Here is a 20,959-nt window from a genome sequence, read left to right on the forward strand (position 1 = left end):
TTTAGTGAACGTGCACGAGAAGGCGCGTGCCATGTATATTAATACTATGCTCAAACGGTGGCGCAACAGGAATCACTCGCTTACGGGGACGATCATCGAAGAACTAGTACCAACATCGCATCTTCCTCCAGTCAGTGTCGGCCATATATCGCCCCCGTTAACATATGTGCGCACGTTCATCGTGGAACACAGTTACGTTCGAGAGCGTTTCCCGACGACCCGACAGTCGACATCGAAGGACGTGTACCATCTGCTTCTTCGACAGATCGCCCGAAATAGGGTGGAACGGAAACATCCAGCTGGTTAATTGGCACGTGGTGTGGTGCACGGTCCACCACCCCCATCCACCAACACCAGTCAGATCAACATGGTACATTGACGTGAGCCGAAAATACCCTACGAATGATAAAAAGTACGCAATACATTTGGCGGATTCGCCCTTGTGTCAGCAATGCGGCGTGCTGGATACGGACGACCATCGGCTGGTCTGCGGCGAGGAATTGGCTGTCTGGACTCTCGCAAGAAAGATAATAGCGTTCATGCGGCGCACTATCTATACAGCAGTCTCTTCTGACATAGTATTTTTTCCAGAGGAAACGTATTTTCCGCATCATAAGACGAACGCAGTGGCGTGGATCACAGGTATGACGGTCCATTACATCTACAGAGACACACGTCGGAACGTACTGAACGTCCTGGATTACTGGCAATACTTGCACACAAAAATATTACGGCTACAAAAGTACAAGGATTGGTATGCCAATTTCTTAGTAACGGTTTTTGCGGACCCGCCATATACTTGGGGTGTGCCGGGTGCGCAAAGAAGAGCGGCGGTGCTGTCGTTGTGAAACCGACCAAGTAAAGTGATCAGCTAAGGACACTATGCGAGTATGCGACCTAGGAAAAACTAACGCTTGCACAGTTAGCGAATGGATGTACTTCAACAAATTTTGTTTTCATATCTATAAATACTTTTCTTTAGGGTGCCGGAGATGGCCCCACTTTAATTTTGTTGTTATTTCATGCTGCAAGGTAGGACGGCAGCAAGGTTCCTTCCAGGACACTTATCATATGTCAGGACGTACTATGTTTATTTTGTGAATAATAAAGGTTTCTGTTTCTCCTACCTTCCTTAATAAAAATAATAATAAAAAAACCCTAAAAAATTAAATCAAAGATTAAAAAAACAAAAAGGCGGTAGAGCATTTGCCCGTGAAAGGCAAAGGTCCCGAGTTCGAGTCTCGGTCCAGCACTATATATAAAAAAAAAATGGTCAGCGTAAAGGAAAGCCGTGCAAAGGGGTCCGAGTTTGGTTCCCGGCCGGGTCGTAGATTTTCTCCGCTCAGAGACTGGGTGTTGTGTTGTCCTCATCATCACCGTATCATCCCTATTGACGAGTAAGTCGCCGAAATGGTGTCAACTCAGAAGACTTGCACCGGGCGACCGGTCTACCCTACGGGAGGCCCTAGCCCCACGACATTTCATTTCATTTCATTAGTGGTACACTATTCTTTGAAGACACATTAGGTAGTCCACGTTGATACATTAGGATACTGGGCAAGTTTATTTGTGGCATGGGTACGTCCAAACACGCTTTCTGGCATTCTGTCACGTCTCCACGCTGACGCAGCTCGCTGCACTGATTCCATACAACCGACTGGTACATACACCACACTTCACTGCCATGACTAATGCCAACAGTAGAGGATCACATGACCACCTGGTACCAGCTATACATCTGCGGCGGTCTATAGCTCTTGAGGCACTGACTATGACTCCAGGCTCAATTCCGATGAAGTGTTGACCATTTCGTTCGCCTTCATCTACATCTACATCTACATCTACATTGATACTCCGCAAGCCACCCAACGGTGTGTGGCGGAGGGCACTTTACGTGCCACTGTCATTACCTCCCTTTCCTGTTCCAGTCGCGTAGATCTTCCAAAACTCCCTCAGATTCTGGATGCCGGTGTCTCCCAAATCGATATCCATTTCTTCTTCTATGACGTTCACCAGACAGTTCTTCCCCCTCGTGGGGGTCCGCCTTGCATTTCTTCTATCTACTCGCTCTCTCCTCAGCTACTACGGCTTTACTTTCTTGCACTTCTTATAAATTGCATTTCTTGTACACCTTTCTCCTCCTGAACATTTTTGTATTTCCTTCTTTCGTTGACCTATTGAAGTATTTCTTCTGTCATCCAATGTTAATTCGCAGTTACCTTTCTTGCACCATACTCGTCTGTCTCTGCCCACTCTTCATCATTACTAAATTGTATATACGAAGGCTATCCACAAAGTCATTACGTTTTGGAATTAAAAATAAATAAAGTATTGGAATTTTTTTAATTATATTTAGATGAAAGCCACACTTAAATACTACTTTTCTACATAGTTACCATTTAAATTAAGGCACTTATCATAGCGATGGACTAGCTTGGAAATTCCTTCGTCGTAAAATTCGGCCACCTGCGCCTTCAACCACGTGGCGACTGTCTTTTGGGACAGAAAAGGTGTGATGTTTGTGGATTTCCTGGAAAGAGGCACTACAATAATCTCTCAGAGGTATTGCCAAACTCTGCCCAACCTCAGTAGAGCAATACAAAACAAGCGCAGGGGTAAGTTGGGCTCAAAGATCTTGCTGATTCACGACAAAGCCCGGGCCCACACAGCAAATGCCACTTGTGAAGTTCTCGAATCTTTTAAGTGGGAGTTGTTTCCCCATCCGCCGTACAGTCCCGACCTGGCACCGAGCGACTTCCACTTATTCCCAGCAATGAAGAAGTGGTTGGCTATGCAGCGTTTTGATGACGACGCACAGCTTCAAGAAGAGGTAACCACGTGGTTGAAGGCGCAGGCGGCCGAATTTTACGACGAAGAAATTTCCAAGCTCGTCCATCGCTACGATAAGTGCCTTAATTTAAATGGCAACTATGTAGAAAAGTAGTATTTAAGTGTGGCTTTCATCTGTATATAATAAAAAAAAATTCCAATACTTTATTTATTTTTAATTCCAAAACGTAATGTACTTTGTGGATAGCCCTCGTATATATATGTGGTCTTCAGTCCGCAGAGTGGTTTGATCCAGCTCTCCTTGCTACTCTATCCTGTGTAGGCCTCTTCCTCTCAGAACAACGACTGCAACTTACATACTTCTGAATCCGGTTACTGCATTCGTCTCTTGATCTCCCTCAGTACTAAATTGCCTAAATTGCTGGTCCCTTGACGTCTCAGAATTTGTCCTATCAACTGATCCCCTCTTTTAGACAAGTTGTGACACAAAGCTCTTTTCCTCTCAATTCTATTCTGTACCTCCACATCAGTTACGCTGTCCACCCACCTAAACTTCAGCATTCTTCTGCCGTACCACATTTCAAAAGCTATTCTCTTTTTGTAAAAACTGTTTATCGCCCATGTTTCACGTTCATACGTAGCTGCACTCCATACAAATGCCTTCAGAAAACTCTTCCTAACACTTAACTCTATATTCAATGTTAACAACTTTCTCTTCTTTCTACTGCCAGTCTACAGTTTATATTCTGTCTACTTCGGCCATCATCACTTATTTTTCTGCCCAAATAGCAAGACCTGTCTACTACTTTAAGCGTCTCGTTTCCTTCTCTAAGTCCTTCATCATGGCGTATAAAAACTCAAATTATACCCTTTATCAGCATCGTGATAAAATGTAAAATATGTCAATGGATGATACGTAGTGTCGTCCCTCAGTAAAAGACCATGTGACAACATGGTACTAACGCAAGAATGTGTGCCATTGCAGCTGCAGTGATGCATGCAATATCACCATATAAGCATCTCAGAAAACTTTCCACACATTCAGATTCGCACAGAGGGTCATATAGATGTGCTATTTGAAACAATAGATTCATAGCTAGTTATGATGATAAAACCAGTGGATCTCACGTCTTATTGCTGATCTGGTAATATAAATTACAACTAAAGAGAAACATTCTCTAGCAAGAAAAATTTGAATGTGCCTACACCGATTACCTAACTACTTTATGACAACATTATGGTGGTTAAAAATCAGTAATGAAGCAAACAGCCAAGAACAAGAAACGGGACGGTCCGTAATGTTAAAGAGGGAAATATCTGGGGCATTTCACAGTTATCTAGGACGTAAATTCTCCAAGTTCGTCTCTGCAAGACCTGGTGTCAAGGCAAAACTACCATTTCTGCTACACGGGAACGACAATGTGACACTAAGTGGATGATTGGAAAAAATCGGCAAGGGAGCGTTGGAAACCATTTCGAGGAAATATAAAAATTCTGTGAAGTGGAAGTGGCTGATGTTGAAACGGCTGTAATAATAAATGCGCAGCCTGGAATATTGCAGGAATCTTCGTGTAGGCAACGTACCTTATGGATCTGCAAGATTTTGCTGGAAGTTTTAAACAAAAGGAAATGTGTGGTAACCCAACATAAAACAACAGTTTCTGTGTGCAAGAAGACTACCATAACAAATTTCTGTGTTAAATCACAAACCCAAGAGTGAACAGAGATATCTGTAACCATCTCATTAATTTTATAAAGTGCCCTGATATTCAACTACAAGAAACTTTTACTTTGTCCTCGGTTAAAGAACATGGTATTGCCATACTAGAAGCTACGATTAATAACAACAGAATTAACCGTGGAAGACTGTGTATGTTTATTGAACACCAACAAACAGTACTTAAAATGTTCTCCGCTGTAAGCTGTGATAATTGCTTTATTTGTACTGAAGACCATCAGAGAATGTGCAGAACAGTAATTGTGTTATGTTTAACACTGTTTTACAATTTGTCTACTAGTGCAATAAGAATACATAAAGTTGACTGGTGCTCAAGTAAAGCTTCCAGACAATCAATACTGGGAAAAGATTACAAATTATTTTCTGTCTGCTTATAGTTGTAATTATTTACTTGCAAACTATGTGGAAATTGTTAGCAACGTTTCCAACGAAGATGACGTTCGTATTATACATAAGTGTTTCATTAAAACTGAAGAAACACGTTTTTCTCAATCCAAAAATTTTTCCTCCACAGCACCTTCAATCACTGATGTTGGCAAATTAGGACTCGTTGTAATGAATAATTTTATTCCACATATTTTAAGAAAAATATCAAATGTATTACACAGATATAAAACATTCCCCATTATAGAACATACTCCTATAAGTAGAGTTAATACGCTATGAATATAAAAATGAGAACTGGATGGGAATGAGATCAAAGTCAGAAAACGCAGACTATAGTTTTTGCTGTGAAGGAAGAATATCACCAGCACCTGAAAATAAAACAAACCTTGCAGATGTGCAAACAAGACTTACAAATTACTTAAACAGAGTAACTGGAGAAAAACTGAACACGACTAGAAAACACAAAAATCAGCATTTACCATAAATATCAGTGGAAAGTGACCACATTTTGGAGTGTTTGCAGATAATGATTGTTTCAGGGACTTCACTGTACTAAACAGTATATGACAAATCCCTAAATATTATAGAAATGTGAGTATATATGTGTGCATGTTCCACAATTTCAACGAAACTTGGTATACATATCACTTATTGTCTTCAAAGAATCACTGTGGGGGTAAGAGCCACCTACCTATTATGGGGTGGGGGGTGCAGGTGGAGGTGAAAAAGATGTGTAGCCCACGACAGTTCAATTTCCAAACTTTATTCATCCACTAACTGAGGACGGGAGCGCTTAGTGCTCTGTAACAAACTTTACACATAATTTCAGGCCATAACGAAATGTTTTTCTCTCTGACAACCGCCAGAGAGGGGAAAAGATTACCTCTTACTACATTTTCGTTGTTCATGCAATAAAACTGCTGCATCAGGTATGACGTCTTAATTTAACTTCTTTACTGCTAAGTGCAATCGCAACATTTTGCAGACAATATTCACATATACCACTGAATATACCTGCACAATTATATCACTGTACGACACGCAACTCAGTAGATGTGACGTCTTCAACACTGAGATGAGTGAAAAATTGCCACATCATGCATGGCGTTTATGTTTATCGCTTATTTGCTACTAACTCTGTTGCAACACATATCGTATGCAGCATCCACATATGCTGTTGAATTTACCTACAAAATTATATCATTGTACGAAACGTAGTTCAGAAGCTATGACGTCAAAAACATTGAAGTCCAGGAAAACAAACTGCAGGGCGTAATTCGCAAGGGATGCGGGTGAAATATATGTGAGATACGTATGAATTTGAAATGTGAAATATGTGTATATGTGGACAAAGCTGCCGGTAAAAAACACCTCAGAAATTCTTGCATTCATTTCATCCAAATTAGGTACACATTTTGCCTACTATCTGGCAAGAAATACTGTGGGGTTAAGAACCAGAAATCTGCTATTAAGGCCGTGGTGATAATGTGAAGAGAGGAGGGGGAGGAAGAGATACGCAAATCGATAGGAGGAAGGGGAAATGGACATGGCTATGAGGGAGGAGGAGACGGACAGAGAGAGATTGGGGGGGGGGGGGGAGGAAGAGATGAATTGGGATAGTGTGAAGGAGAAGATGGTCAGAGAGACAGGGAGGAGGAAACGGACGGTAAAAGAGAAGGTGAGGTGGACGGAAAGAGGATGAGGAGACAGAGAGAGAGGAGAAAGAGATAAAGGGAATGAGGAGTGGACAGAAGGGGCTGGAGAAGATGGACTCAGAGGTTGGAGAAGGAATGGAGAGGGGGAAAAGAGCAGAAGACAGAGCAGGAAGGAGCAGATAGACAGAGGGGGAGGGGCAGATGGACAAAGAGACGGTCAGGATGAGAAAGACACATACTAGGCGTTGGAGAAGGGCAGAAGATATGGAGAGAGAGAGAGAGAGAGAGAGAGAGAGAGAGAGAGAGAGAGAGAGAGAGACAGGGAAGGTGGAGATGAACTAATAGAACTGAGATAGATGCATACCTGGGCAACGCCAGGTATTCAGATAATCTGTTTATAAACCTCCATTCCGATCTGGATCTCTATAAATGGTTACAATGTATCTAAATCTAATGGTCTCGACATTGTGCGTCTACAACAGAAAATACACTTACAGAGTTTAAAACTGGTATAATAATTACACCACTTAATCAGGCTTTAGGTTGAAAAAGTGATAAATTTACATTCTGTACGGATATTCTGCTGAATGTGGGGAAGAGTCAGCAGCATTTACGAGTTTGCTTGACAAAACAGCGATGTTTTCGTGACACCATAGATCCTGTTATGTGATTTGTTGACAGAACCAAACCGAACACCCGTCATGTTGAACTAAGTGTTTACTGACGTAGTTGGTCGTATTTGGTGCTTTCCGCAGTTATACTTGCATGTTTCGAAAATATGCATTTTAAGCGACACACCACAAAATTTTTTCCAGAATGCATCATTTTTCCTACAGTTTGTTGAGCTAAAGTGTTCGGAAATGTGACGTCAGTGACTCAGCATACCATAGGTTTTATCTTGAAGTTAACTCTGTGCATTATTGTTGAGTATAAAAAGGAAATAAGTCTGGAAATCTTTTAGAGAGCCTTACGCACCATGGTTCCAATCGATAAACGTTGCAGTTTTCCTCAGTATGGCAATCATAAGCTACGTTTGTTCAAACATAAAGCTATATTGAACCTCTCGTGAAGTACATTAAATACAAGGTATAATTGAGTGTCTAGGATGGCTTGAGTGGGCAGTGATTCTCTGCAGGAGATTAATTTTTTGCAGGAGATGAAGGCAGCTCTTGAAGACAAGAAAGCCTTTGTTTATTTACATTTATTCAGTCTTCAATGTTGCTAGTACTGATCCCTGGCAAATGTTGCAAATACAAAATAGCGTCTCCCAACCTGTTGATCTTTGGGTGAGGCGCGTCAGCAGCAAAGCCCAAGCTCCGCCACTGCTGCTGGAATAAAAAGGGATGTCTTGCGTTAACAGCGCATCTGCTTTTGTCACTGAGAATATGACAGACTGCGACTCGCTACAGTGAACGGAGAGAAGGAGTCCCCAGCTTCTGTCTCAGCAAACTCAGATGGCTCGTTTTATTGGCACAGCGTTGTCTTGAAGACATTGAACATCATAGTACAGTCCAACTGTTAGACGACGAGAAGCTGACCCTGGGTAGTTTCAATGCAGCTGACTAGGGCTGACTATTCATGAGAAGACGTATTTCTATGTCACGCGGAAGTATCTCGAACAGTAGCCAGTGACCTAGGACCAGCTGTTGCTACACAGAGTGGTGGGAGGGACCACGAAAGCGCCTTATTTGTGTTGGGTGCTGCATCGGCAGGTCAGTGACTGCAGCTGCAAATATCCTAAATACGATTCCCGACCGTGGCTGAGGTCTGTAACATTACAGTTCCTTCCCACCTAGGAAAATTCAGCCCTCCAGATCCCTGTTGTGAACTGGCTGCAACCTAAGCACTGTCACATTTACAATTATTCACACACTGTGTTCACTTACTTCACTTCCAGTCACTTGCTCCTTTACACTATTTGCACGTCATTTGCTGTTTCAATAGCATTTGGTACATACACAAACACTGACTTGTTGTTCATGACTGGCTCTGTATTTTGTCACTCAGTTCCTTGTTGGTGCTGGTGTTGCAGGTATGAACCTGTGGGTTGCTGGCTAATAGGGATGGAATTAGGGCAAATCTACTCTTGAACTGGTAAGTAATCAGTACTTGTTAGGGCTAAAATAATGAGGGCAACTGGGGGTCGTGGGTCCTGTGGTTATGAGTTGGCGATGCTACCGTGTGTGATACCTTTTCATGTGGAGTAATATTATTATACGGCCATTTTGTGCAGTTGGCATCTGATCTAGGAAGGCAAGAACAGTCAGGTCTAAAGTGACATTCAAATAGGTTTTAGTGGGTAGTACCTCAAAGTATCGTCCCGTAATTTTCTCTTGTGCCCAGTGGCAAAACTGGACACGGCGTTCAAAGGCGTCGCCATGCAGTTACTGGTGCATAGACAAATGGTACTGGTGTGACACACACAGTGGTTACGGTTACTGCCAGCCACACCACGAGTTGGGAAACGGAGCCAAATCTCTAGTAGTTTACTGTCGAGTTGAGATTTTCACAAATGTTTTATTCGTATCTTACAGAAACTAGCAGTACGGCAATAAACAGCCTTTTAAACACGCCACTAACGGCAATCAAGTAATTTATAGCGTTACAATAGTTTAAATTAAAAAAAAAACACAGAAGCTAGCAGTATGGCAATAAACTACCTTTTAAAACACGCCGCTAACGCCAAGCAAAGTAATTTATAGCAATACAACAATTTTAAAAAATTTAAAGAACATTCGTAAACAGGCTACTAAAGTAAATACAGAACTTTGTTAATAAAGTACAGTGAGGTAGTGAAGCTTCCAACACCGCCATTAAAAAAATTAACTAGGTCTCAGCAAACACACGATTAATGGCAATAAAAGAGTTTACAAACTTGGAGGAATTTAAAATTTTTTTAAACAAAAGTGTCCGGGAATATCATTAGAACATTACAAATATTAGGGACCCGTGTAAGGCGGCCACAAATCACCCACTCAGGGATGCTCAGGCTAGACAGAATACTGATCAATTTAAATACGCCCATAAACACAATTGCCACTCTCAGGCTGGTCACTGCACCGACTTTTAGCCAGCGAAAACTTGTTATAAGATGGCTTAACTTGCTGACAGAATTAGAGCTAACCTCGTGCAAGGAAACATTACACCACACAGTCCTGAATGGGCGACCACATGATCAACCAATAAGAACCATGAATTTATTCATAACACACGACAGAATAGCGAAACAATTAAACTGCCAAAACTACACCTCCCATCAGACAGTAACGAGAGGAGGAGGAAAGATCACTGTCTTCAATTACACCGGTGCCGGGGACAGGAAACTCGGTCGCCGGAGGCCACAAGGCAGAAGAGACGCTGGTTACACCAAATTATTATTTAATGATTAAACCTTCCACGAACTTAACTTGCAATTATGCTCGAACTGGCAGTACACGACCTCCAATGGCAATGATTCACACATCCGACCGCGCACGCGTCGCCAGCGTACCCAACACCGCACGGTCACGCGACAACACGCTCTGTCACCGGAGTTCACGTCTTCTCTGCAACGTTGACGGGTAGTGAGCGCTCCTTCATGTTAGGTGTCTCCTTTAAAACTCCAGTGTTGAAACGGAGGATTTAAAGAAGCTTGTTACCGTTCCACCAAGACGAAATGAACAGCAACTACTCGTGGGGCGATTCTGTATCCCACCCAACACGCGGGGAGCTCTTCCGTCAACTCGACCCGCTCGTTACGCACAACCGACATACATCACGTGGCGACTCGATACAACCGACCACGCCTGCTTCGCGCTGGAGAGCCACACTACCCTCCCGTGTCCACCACACTCTCTCCGCGCGCCACGCCCCTACTTCGGCGCCACTACACGAGGTTACAACCAGTCAAAGATCTCACTTCCTCCATAGCAGTTTCCCGGAAGCAAAAACGCAGATATCGATAGCAGAGGGAAAAGACAACCAAGCAGCCACTTAATGACAGACAACATATCGAACAAACATGTCAGGGGAAGAAAAGGAAAACCAGTGCAATTTAAACGCAAGGTGTAGCACGAGTCGATACACGGCTCAGGGTGCAATCGATGTTGATGTAGCATTCAGCATCGACGTTTTTAAGATTCCCGATACTCGAGAAATTTGTCTGCTACTGATGTGCGGATTAGCCGCGACAGCAGCTAAAACACCTACTTGGGCATCATCATTTGTTGCAGGTCGTGGTTGACTTTTCACATGTGGCTGAACACTTCCTGTTTCCTTAAATAACTAACTATCCGGCGAACGGTCCGGCCACTTGGAAGATGTCGTCCAGGATACCGAGCAGCATACATAGCACACGCCCCTTGGGCATTTTCATCACAACAACCATACATCAACACGATATCGACTTTTTCCGCAATTGGTAAACGGTCCATTTTAACGCGGGTAATGTATAACGAAGGAAATACGGTCCGCACAGGCGGAATGTTACGTACTTATACGATTGTGACTATTACAGCGGCATCTATCACAAATCGAAAAAAGTGGTCTAACTAAAACATTCATATTTCTCTACGTACTACACGAATATGTAATAAAAATGGGGGTTCCTATTTAAAAAAAACGCAGTTGATATCCGTTTGACCTATGGCAAAAATTGTTCAAATGGCTCTGAGCACTATGGGACTTAACATCTGAGGTCATCAGTCCCCTAGAACTTAGAACTACTTAAACCTTACTAACCTAAGGACATCACACACATCCATGCCCGAGGCAGGATTCGAACCTGCGACCGTAGCGGTCTCGCGGTTCCGGACTGTAGCGCCTAGAACCACTCGGTCATCCAGGCCGGCTGACCTATGGCAGCACCATCTAGCGGACCAAGCATAGCGCCATCTTTCCCCCTTCAAGCTAGACGAGTTTCGTTCGTTGTAGTTATTTCGTTTGATGCTTATTTCGTGAGATATTTGGCCCAGTAACTTTCAATGGACCACCCTGTATACAACCAATCAAAAAGCGCAATGCTATCATTCTCTGATTTACCGAGAAATGAGTTCAACGATGAAGCAGCGTTAGTATCAAAATAGGTCACTATGACGTTTTCTGCATGTAACTGAGCAACATGATCCAGCAGATGCTGAATCTTATGCTGAACCAGAACTTGCTTAGACTTTTTGCTGACTTATTACCGCCTCAAGTACACAGTGTTCCCAAAATGGAACAACCACACAAGCCCAAAAAAACTCTAAAGTCGGCACATGCTTGAATTTCAGTCTATTGCTCCTGCTGTAGAATCAAGGAAGTGATTGCTGTCTTCGGTTGGTTGTCCGAGTTCATCTTCACTGGTTCTTCTGACACAAAATACAACTGAGTGTCTAGGATGGCTTTATGTGGGTGGTGATTCCCTGCTTGAGATGGATTTGGGTGAGGCAGAAAAAGACAGCTCTTGAATACAGAAACAACTTTATGGCTGTTTATTTGTTTATTTTTGATGCTGCTAGTGTTGATGCCTGGGAGCATTGGTAAATACAATGATATGGCATCTCCCACTGTCTTGGCCTCCCAGTCCAGCCTTTAAGGTATAGCACAAAGCGTGCAGCATCCTCCCTCCCCTACCCCCCCCCCCCCCCCCCCCCACCACTGCTGCTTCAGTGGAAAGGGATGTATGACATTTCTGGCCAGCCAGGCGTCTGCCATTGTCACCAAGAATAAGGCAGTTGCCCCAGTGAAAAGGAAGGAGTCCTGAATTTGAACCTTGGAACATGGTCCCAGTATCATAGACTCATGAAGGCAGCAGAGTGTGAAGTACCTGGACGGTCACGTGGTGATGGAATACTCGAGGCCTGGCTGATATCATTTCATTGGTGCTATAAGGTGACAAGATTTTGCCACCATACAAGAATAATTTTGGCGTTTCATATTTTATATTTAATTTGTATTGGATGAAATTTTTAAGGTGAGGTTATAGAATCATTAATCTTCTATTGGTTGATACTGGATAACCTCATACTAACTTTTCAGTAGAGCTGTATGCTTCGCGGATAATTTCGCGCTGGTTCTGGCAGTAGGGAGAACGAGGACCTCCACGGTCTTCGAAAGTGACATGGGCCGAGGGCTGGAGCGAGGCAGTTTTTATGGCTCTGAAAAGAATAGGACGACGGAGGCGTTTATTGACTAGGACCACTGCCGCATCGAGAAGCCAGTGGAATGTGCTCCTCGTGGGGACGTCCTCCTAGTCCGGGAACGAGTCATCGGTCCTGCATGCTCCGGCTCCCGATGACTGATGTTCGCCCTGGCCTTGATCTTCTTAGAACTTCCCTTGCCGCTACGCTCTTCGTCACCTTTCCGCTTGTTGCCTGTCGCTGGATTTTCGAATTTACCCTGGGTTGCAGGATCCTTATAGGGCTTCATTCGAAGGACGTGGACCGTATCTCTGATCTTTCGTCGTCTTGTGTCGGGATCGAAATCTTCAACTTCATAAGTAACACCAGACAACTGTCCAAAGTAGCGCCTGAGGAGCTTCTCAGAGAGACCAACTTTCCGAACAGGAGTGAAGATCCAGACGAGGTCACCAGGCTGGTAGACAACATGGCGGTGCCTCGCGTCATACCTTTGGCGATTGTTTTCTTGAGCCTGCAGCGTGCGGAGTTAGGTCAACTGCAGAGCTGAGGTAGTCGTCGTCCACGTCATCAGAATGTAACGGAAACACAGTGTCCATCGTCGTAGTCACCTCACACCCATCCACCAAGGAAAATGGCGTAAATCCTGTGGTGCCTTGTTTGGCGGTGTTGTAGGCAAACGTCACGAAAGGTAGCACCTCATCCCAGTCGCTCTGCTCAGCAATGACGAACATTGATAGCACGTCGGCCAAGGTCTTATTATGCCGTTCAGAAGGCCCGTTAGTTCGCTGATGGTAGGCAGTCTTCATGTGATGAGTAATGTTGCACCGACAGTTTATCTCTGTCACAAAATTCGATTTAAGACCTTTCCCTTGATCCATAATTAACGACCTTGGGGCACCGTGTTTTAATACAATGTCTTCCACGATGAATTTGGCTACCTCGGATGCTTCGGCTGTTTTCACGGCTTTTGTAATGGCATAGCTTGTCAGATAATAAGTGCAACCAATAATCCATCTATTGCCACTAGCAGACGTTGGAAAGCGTCCGAGGAGGTCAATCCCACAGGCTGGAAAGGCGTTTCGGCTGGAGGAATTGGTATGAGTCAGCCAGATGGTTTCTGAGGAACTGCCTTTCTCCTCTGGCACTCTCGACAGTGCGACACATAGTGACGAACAATCCTAAATAAACCTGGCGAGAAAAATCTCTTGCGAATTCTGTCATTGTCTTAATAAATCCTAAATGTCCGGCTTCAGGTGTGTCATGGAATTTCTGTAGAACATCTAAGCGCATATGTTTAGGAATCATATGCATTAACTACCTTAAATTGTCCTTTCACATCCTCTGACCAATTTAAGATAAGCATAATTTGAGATATCTTGGTGTCCTTCTTCTGCTGAGAAGAGAGATCCAGGAGTGCAGCAAGACAGTCACTATCTTCATCAAAGTCTTGATGGTCTTGCACAGCGTTTCTTGAGATACAGTCGGCATCTTCGTGTTTTCTTCCACTTCTGTACACTATGGTAACGTCATACTCATGAAGACGTAGTGCCCACCTGACAAGTCGTCCTGTTGGATCCTTAAGACGTGTCAACCAACAAAGTGAATGATGGTCTGTACAACATTTTGTAGACAATTGTACTTATCACACTTTCTGCGAAGCAGCATTTTGAATTATTTCTTTGTCGTCCGTTATTGAAAAAGGGTTAATACTGTGAGAGGTACTTTCGATAGTCTCATTCAGGGAAGGTAGCTACGTGTTGATTCTGTAAAGGCAGAAGGAGTATTTCGTATAGAGATAATGGGTGATGTACCGTGTATGGAAGCAGTGCTGCAAGATATTAGTTTATGTACACAAGCTAATACAAAAATGATAAAAGACATTTATGACGATGCTGAAACTGTAAGTGCTCATCCAATGATGTTAAAGCACGGTAAAGGTCATATTACAATGGGGCTAAGCGCTCATCTGTAACACAGCAAAAACTCTAACACTAACAAGATTTGCATTTGTATTCAAACTATTCATATGTAACGTTTTGAATGTTCTTGTTCTCTTTGCTCAGATATGATAGGAATCACACAAATGCGAAGGCGTTCTCATATCAGGTTAAATTATTTGGATATCAGGCTTATTCTTTGTTAAAACAGATGTACAAGCATTCAACTGACAATATGGCGCATGACAGTCTTTGCTTGAAAGTGGGTGTGTACGGCCATTTCACATGTTTGAACTGACGTGAAATTTTTGCTGCTTCGTGCTTATTTGCGCACTTAAGGCGATGTCAGCGTGACCCCAAGATATAAGGACATTGGACATGACGTATTTTGTTGTTTTCGTTTAGGAACATTATCTCAGAGGAGATATGGCGACAACCTTTTATTCGAAGGTCAGTGTGAAGGTCCGTGTAATATCTGCCTGGCACTCTTGACAGACAGAACTACTGCTGAAGAAAAGTGCGAAGAACTATATTGTGCAATAACACAAATATATAAACATTTAAACTGTTTGTTGAGCAAACATTATGCTACTCGAAAAGGGAAATATGTACACGTGCAAAATTTTGTAAGGAAATTTGTGTCGCCCGCATCTCGTGGTCGTGCGGTAGCGTTCTCGCTTCCCACGCCCGGGTTCCCGGGTTCGATTCCCGGCGGGGTCAGGGATTTTCTCTGCCTCGTGATGGCTGGGTGTTGTGTGATGTCCTTAGGCTAGTTAGGTTTAAGTAGTTCTAAGTTCTAGGGGACTGATGACCATAGATGTTAAGTCCCATAGTGCTCAGAGCCATTTTTGAAATTTGTGACAGCGCTAGTACATGAAATTGCTGAAATTCACGACCATTACAAATGGAATATTTATTCTGGGAAAACGTATTCTACTCCCCTCAAACAAAGCTGATATTTTGCACGGGGCTGTTAAATCATTATGCTTATTTGTCTCTTATAAATCTTCGTGAGAGTGTCAAATACTTGGAAAATACTAGGTGATGTATAATTTGGCGACTAGTACAAAACACTCAAGTCAGTGCTGTGCATCTTGGCTCCGTCTTCCCTGCCGGAGGAGGGCAGATTCGTTGCCATGGAAACACAACATTCCTCCCTCTTTCAACCTCACTTTCCCCCCCCCCCCCTCCGCCTAAATGCCCCTCCCAGACTCCTCGCAGTACAACAGTCTTTCAGGACACAGATCAGTGCTACTCCTGTATGTTTCCTATCATCTGCGCAACTTGCGTTAGACCTCACATCAGTCTTTCCTATTTCTTGGTATCAAGCGAGAAACTTTGTTGATCCATCTGCCAGCATTCGCCTAGCTACGTATTCTGCCAATCCCAAATTCATTTTCGCTAGAATCAAATTTACATCTTTCATTCCAGTTATTTAATTTCTAGCTATTTACACTGTAACCGTCCGACTATAACGGACGGCCGTATATGCTGCTTGCAAAGTGATGAGCCTATGGCGATGTTCCAGATATATTTGCTGAGAGGTACTATTAAAACTACATTTAGAAGATAAACCTAACAATAATATATCTGTAAAATTGTTTCCTGTAAATCACGGGCTGTCACGCAGTATTTCAGCCAGCCATGGAATGGAGTACCTGGTCGTAAGCTGCGTGAGCGGTAACGGCAAACTGTCAATAGTCCATCCATCAAGGACCATCCTGAAGCCATTGCTGATTAACGAAGGAATTAATTGTATTGTAAAGCTTCCAGTCATTGCATTGTATTCTTTGAGACTTACGTAATGCTGTTGGTTGCTCCAGACCAGAATCATCGAATCTATCATAAAAATTTAATGATCTATTGAAAAAATATCCAACGATTACGAGGCGCATGAGATGTAATTAATAATTCAGAACAGACGCAAACAGTTTTGTTCCTAGAGAGGAGTTTAGCTTTATTGAAGGATAAGTGTATGAAGGCCATGATTAATTTACTAATCTACAGTGCAGCAGTTTCATTATTAATTTCAAAATGGTTCAGATGGCTCTAAGCTCTATGGGACTTAACATGTGAGGTCATCAGTCCCCTAGACTTAGAACTACTTAAACCTAACTAACCTACGGACATCACACATTTTAATGCACGAGGCAGGATTCGAACCTGCGACCGCAGGAGCAGTGCGGTTCCAGACTGAAGTGCCTATAACCGCTCGGTCACTGCGGCTGGCCTTCATTAATTTAACGAACATTACGTAGAGGAGAGAATTATTTACTTAATACTCTTTGACTTTTGACTTCTATCATGGTAGGAATTACGAGTGAGTGGGAGGTAAAATGCACATTTTAGAGCCACAAAAATGTTTTTAAACAACTATCCGTTGCGCATTATTGGAGATTTAGTGTGTTAGGCCCTTTTTCATGGTCGCTTCACCCAAGCCAGAACTATATTATATGTGAAACGCTCTGGATCGAATGGTTGGGACAGTTGTCAAATAAACCCAATATTTCCAGCTCCATTAATAGCAGAATCACTACACTTACATTTTTATAGTACAGTACTACAGTGATATGTCCGCAGCTCGTGGTCTTGCGGTAGCGTTCTCGCTTCCGGCGCACGGGGTCCCTGGTTCGACTCCCGTTGGGGTTAGGAATTTTTCCTGTCTCGAGATAGCTGGGTGTTGTTGTGTCATCTTCATTATCATTCATCCCCATTACGGTCGGAGGAAGGCAATGGCAAACCACTAGGACCTTGCATAGTATGGCGGTGCGGGTCTCCCGCATCGTTCCCTACACTCCTCGGAGTGTGGGACATCATCATCATCATCATCATCATCATCATCACTACAGTGATCTGCATGGTCCAGTCACGCTAACGTGACCGACGCATATATTCGAATATATTCGATGTCAATGTGCAATAACCACCCACAGACGGCAGGTGGTAGCATTAGCAGTGCAGAGAACATAAAGCGTGTCGGGGGTGGGGACTGGGAAAACAATGCAGTCGTTGTTGTGAGAGCGATTTATCTAATGATATTAGAACAAATAAGCCCTCGGTCGAGGGCTTATTTGTTCTAATATAATTCTGAGACGGTCACTGAACCTTAGCAGCTATGTTCAAAGATTTATCTAATGTCCAAAAGGGTATGATCATTGGCTTTCGGAGCAAGGGTGGAAACATTTCCGAAACGGCTGCGTTTGTAAACCGTTCGGCTGCCGCCGTGGTTAAAGTATATTGTGCCCGACAAAGTGGAGCTAACCGAAACCGGCGCTGAGGCAACTGTGGTGCATGACGGCTGCGGAGAGGTGTAGGAGCGAATAGACGTGCAACTCTTGAGCAACTGGCCGCTCAGATGAACCAAGGGGCTACGAACAGTGTCACCTCAACGACCGTTCAGCGAACATTGCCGCGTATAGGCCTCCGCAGCAGGCGCCTGTTCCACGTATCCATGCTGGCTGCTGTTCCTCGGCGACAAGGACTGGAATTTGCTTGTCGATACCGAAACTGAACGTCCACTGACAGGTGACAGGTGGCCTATCCAGATGAATCACGTTTTATGCTCCATCGGACATATGGCCATTGGCGTGTACGGAGTGAAACGTCTGGAAGCAAACATACTGCAACCAAGAGGAAGCGTTATCGTCCAGAGAATATATTCGTGGCATTCCCTCAGTGACTTCGTCATTCTGGAAGGCACAATGCATCAACACAAGTATGCATCTGTCCTTGAGACCATGTCAACCCCTACAAGCAGTTTGTTTTTCCTCGGCACAATGACATTTACCAGCAGAACAACGTAACTTGTTACACAGTTAGCAGTGTACGTGCGTGGTTCGAAGAGCACCAGAATGCGTTTACTGTACTCTCATTGTAATCAAACTCTTCGGATCGAAACCCAGTCAGGAATCTGTGGTGGCACCTCGATAGGCCCGTTACCGCCATGGATCCTCAACCGAGAAATCTAGCGCAGCTGGCCACTGCACTGGAGTCAGCACGCCTCTACATCCCTGTCGGTACCTCCCAACCTAGTATACTTCCCAAGTTTTATTATAAAAAAAGGGTTTTTCTGGTCTACGGCATTATTATTCCCGTGGTAAGCCTCCTTCCAGGCTATAGTTTCCCTTCTGTTCTGAGGCCTTGTTTTTATATTACAGACAGTTTGTGTTTCCTTCATACGGGTATTGTCTTATGGAATCAGAAAACAATCTACCATATGCAGATAATCTACTGTCGATGTTATGAAATATGAGTTTAGGGTTATCACCGTTTTCTTACTGTTCTGCGTTAGCACGATGGCTGTCGAATGACAAATGAACTTTCAGTGCTCGTGAAAAACTAACTTTTTAATATTATTTTATTTCCATGTTTCACTCTCTCGATCTTTTCTTTAGTAAGTAGCTCAAAAATAGCTTCTCATCGCCATAATGACTTCCATAGTTTGTGTCCTTTTGATGGCAAAATTCTTTCTCAATACACTTTTGCCCTCAAGAAAGCCACTTTTTTTCCTTTATTCAGTTTCGATTCCCCTCGAAGGGGGCGGGCTGTCAGCAGCTTGGTACGCCGCTCTTCAGCCTACAGAATTTTTGAAACATAAGAAGAAGATAATAAACAATAAAAGCAGGCGATAAAAATGGTGACTTAAATTGTAAACTGGCGGAAAATTGTGTAAGCTAAAACATAAAACAAAGGGTTGGCGATGCTAATAAAATGCACAGGAAGCAGACAGGTAAAATAGTAGACAGACAATTAAAGAAACACCGCGATAGTCTGGTTCCTGTTCGCAAGAGGTATAAAAATCACACCCAGCGACAGTATGATTTCCGTTCGCAACAGTTTGGAAAAGACGCACAACACTTAACACTCATTTGAAACACTGCACTAAAAAGTTGGCACGAAGATGACACATCCCAGCCAAGGGCCAATGGGAGGGGGGAGGGAGGGGGGGCACCTGGACAGATGAGGGGAATAAAAGGAGGGAGGAAAGGAAAAACGAAGTGGGGGGGGGGGGGGGTGGGGGGACCAAGAAAGCCATCTGCGTAACGGAGATAAAAGAAACTTGCGCTCTCATTACAGTTGAGTGGCGAGCGCTGTGTGTCCCATGGTGAACAGGACAACGCAGCTTGTGCGCGCTCTTCAGCCAAATTACCTCGGAAAATCACTTCAGCCTTTGACCGCAAGCACTTTTTACGATTGGCCAACTAAGTAGTGTAGACCACTTCGATGTGTTTCGAACATACACTGAGGCGACAGAACTCATGGGATAGCGATATGCACACATACAGATGGCGGTAGTATTGCGTACACAAGGTATAAATAGGCCATGCATTGGCAAAGCTGTCATTTGTACTCAGTTTAATCATGTGAAAAGGTTTCCAATGTGATTACTGTCGCAAGACGGGAATTAACAGACTTTAAAAGCGGGATAGTAGTTGGAGCTAGACGCATGGGACAGTCTATTCTGTAAATCGTTAGGGAATTCATTATTCCGATATCCGCAGTGCCAAGAGTGTGCCGAGACTACCAAATTTCAGGCATTACCTCTCACCATGGACGATGCACCGGCCGACGGTCTTCACTTAACGACCCAGAGCAGTGGCGTTTGCGTATGGTTGCCGGTGCTAACAGACAAGCAACACTGCATGAAATAACCACAGATATCAATGTGAGACGTACGACGAACATGTCTGTTAGGATGGTGCACCGAAATTTGGCATTAGTGGGCTACGTTAGCAGACGACCGACGCGATTGCCGTGGCTAATAGGACGACATAGCCAGATAGTAGTTCTTCTTGTGCAACATTATTAGGCGTAGCACTGAAGGTATCAACAGTTTTGTATACTAGCATTCTTCCTCTTCTTGTATATCTCCTCCTCCTGTAAGGCATAGCTGTGTGCTTCGTGCGGCTGCCTCGAGTGAAATGAGTGTGCAGCTGCCTGCCTACAGGAAACACCTACTGATAAGACTAGGTGCGGCAGGAAGTCGCGCGCTCTCAAACCGCAATGGCTGCGCCAGAAGTTCATTTTTTGCGCGGATCGCTCTTAGTTAAAACTAGAGGGCGATCCACCAAGCTCTAGCGGCGGCCGAGCGAAGCTCGTTCAAGGTCACCCGCCAATATGGCGGCGCACACAGCCATTTTCATTGTATACGAGGAACAGAAGACGTTTTAATACTAATGAGAGGATTAATATTTGGATTAAAATTGATGGTTTGTTGACCAAGTATGTTAAGGTACAAAGAGATGGTTCAAATGGTTCAAATGGCTCTGAGCACTATGGGACTTAACAGCTATGGTCATCAGTCCCCTAGAACTTAGAACTACTTAAACCTAACTAACCTAAGGACAGCACACA

This window comes from Schistocerca serialis, chromosome 4 (genome assembly GCF_023864345.2).
Source record: "Schistocerca serialis cubense isolate TAMUIC-IGC-003099 chromosome 4, iqSchSeri2.2, whole genome shotgun sequence".
Classification (NCBI taxonomy): domain Eukaryota; kingdom Metazoa; phylum Arthropoda; class Insecta; order Orthoptera; family Acrididae; genus Schistocerca; species Schistocerca serialis.